The sequence below is a fragment of the Capsicum annuum genome, unplaced genomic scaffold (assembly GCF_002878395.1).
Source record: "Capsicum annuum cultivar UCD-10X-F1 unplaced genomic scaffold, UCD10Xv1.1 ctg60749, whole genome shotgun sequence".
Taxonomy (NCBI): Eukaryota; Viridiplantae; Streptophyta; class Magnoliopsida; order Solanales; family Solanaceae; genus Capsicum; species Capsicum annuum.
The window spans coordinates 1-2,284 of NW_025869586.1; the positions used below are offsets into that span (position 1 = coordinate 1).

The window sequence follows — 2,284 nt, forward strand, 5'->3', positions numbered from 1 at the left end:
TGTGTAACAACTCACCTGCTGAATAAAATAGCCCCGAAAATAGATGACGCTTAAGCACGCGACCTACACTTGAACGTCGGGGAAAGTTCCAAGCCCTGATGAGTAGGAGGGCGTGGAGGTCGCTGCAAAACCTTGGGCGCGAGCCTGTGCAGAGCGGCCGTCGGTGCAGATATTGGTGGTAGTAGCAAATATTCAAATAAGAACTTTGAAAGACAAAGAGGGGAAAGGTTCTATGTGAATGGCCTTAGATGTTCTGGGCCGCACGCGCGCTACTCTGATGTATTCAATGAATTTATAGCCTTGCCCGACAGGCCTGGGTAATCTTTGAAATTTCATCGTGATGGGGATAGATCATTGTAATTGTTGGTCTTCAATGAGGAATTCCTAGTAAGCGCGAGTCATCAGCTCGCGTTGACTACGTCTTTGCCCTTTGTACACACCGCCCGTCGCACCTATCGATGAAATGATCTAGTGAAATGTTCGGATCACGGCGATGTGGGCGGTTCGCTGCCCGCGACATCGCGAGAAGTCCATTGAAACTTATAATTTAGAGGAAGGGGAATTCCTAACAAGGTTTTCGTAGGTGAAACTGCGGAAGGATCATTGTTGAAACCTGTACAGCAGAACGACCCACGAACATTTTTAAAAACTGGGGAGTCCGTGCGGGCGGGGTGCTAGTACACTCCGCATGAGCGCCTACCCCTTGTCCCTGATGCAGAAAGTGCCAGGGAATACATAAATCAATAGCCTTCCCCTCGCGCCCCATCCGCGACATGCGTCGGGGGACCTATGCTTCTTTTGTAAACAAAAATGACTCTCGACAATAGATATTTCGGCTCTCGCATCGATGAAGAATGTAGCAATATGCGATACTTGGTGTGAATTGCAGAATTCCGTGAACCATAGAGTATTTGAATGCAAGTTGTGCCAGAAGCCATTAGGTCGAGGGCACGTCTGCCTGGGCATCATGCATCGCATCGCCTCCCTCGCATCACACCTCAATCACGGGGCTCGCTATTGTTGTGGGGCGGATACTGACTTCCTGTGCACCTCAATCTCGTGGCTAGCCTAAATATAAGTCCATGTCGACGGACATCACCGTAAGTCGTGGTTTTATGTCAACTCTTTTTTTTTTCGGCTATAGCCTATCGCGCGTCTGGACTCCTGGACCCTTTCGCGCTTAGGCACTCCGACTGTGACCCTAGGTTAGGCGGGATTACGTGCTGAGTTTAAGCATATCAATAAGAGGAGGAAAAGAAACTTATAAGGATTCCCTTAGTAGCGGCGAGCGAACCAGGAATAGGACAGCCTTTGAATCGGGTGACTCCGTCATCCGATTTGTAGTTTGGAGAAGTGTCCTCAGCGGCGGACCAGGCCCAAGTCTCCTGGAAGGGGGCGCCAGATAAGGTGAGAGCCCCATTATACCCGGACCCTATTGCACCACGAGGCACTGTATACGAGTCAGGTTGTTTGGGAATGTAGCCTAAATTGCGTGATAAATTCCGTCCAAGTCTAAATACAATTGACAGACCAATAGCGAACAAGTACCGCTAGGGAAAGATGAAAAGCACATTGAAAAGAGAGTCAAAGAGTGCTTGAAATTATAGGGAGGGAAGCGGATAGGGGCCGGCGATGCGCCCCGATCGAATATGGAATGGCAACGAGCCAATCCGCCGATCGACTCGGCGCATGAACCAGTGTGGATTGGGGAGGCATCCAAAGCTCGGGCTCTCGATATGCTTGTGGAATGCAGTATCCTCGATTGTGGCAGGCAGCACACACCTCCGGCGTGCTTCAGCATCTGTGCACTATGGATGCTGTCCTGTGGGCTCCCCATTTGACTCGTCTTTAAAAACAGACCAAGGAGTCTGACATGTGTGTGAGTCAACGGGTGAGTAAACCCGTAAGGCATAAGGAAGCTGATTGGTGGTATCCCCCAGAGGGTTGCTCCACCGACCGACCTTGATCTTTTAAGAAGGTTTCGAATATGAGCATACCTGTTGGGACCCAAAAGATGGTGAACTATGCATGAGTGGGGCGAAGCCATAGGAAACTCTGGTGGAGGTCCGCATCGATACTGACATGCAAATCTTTCGTATGACTTGGGTGTAGGGCCCGTGGCTACTTTGTCGCACCGTGCCACAGAATAAAGAGCTCCAAGTAAGCCATTTTTGGTAAGCAGAATTGGCGATGTGGGATGAACTGAAATCCGGGTTATGGTGCCAAACTGCGCACTAATCTAGATCCCACAAAGGGTGTTGGTTGATTAAGACAGCAGGACGGT

General features: G+C 50.0%; 1 non-coding gene across 1 annotated transcript; it reads left to right on the plus strand.

Moving 5' to 3' along the window:
• Positions 1–812: 812 nt before the first annotated feature.
• Positions 813–968, plus strand: LOC124893513. Its single transcript, XR_007050741.1, has one exon. It is a non-coding gene; the product is annotated as a 5.8S ribosomal RNA (ribosomal RNA).
• Positions 969–2,284: the final 1,316 nt, after the last annotated feature.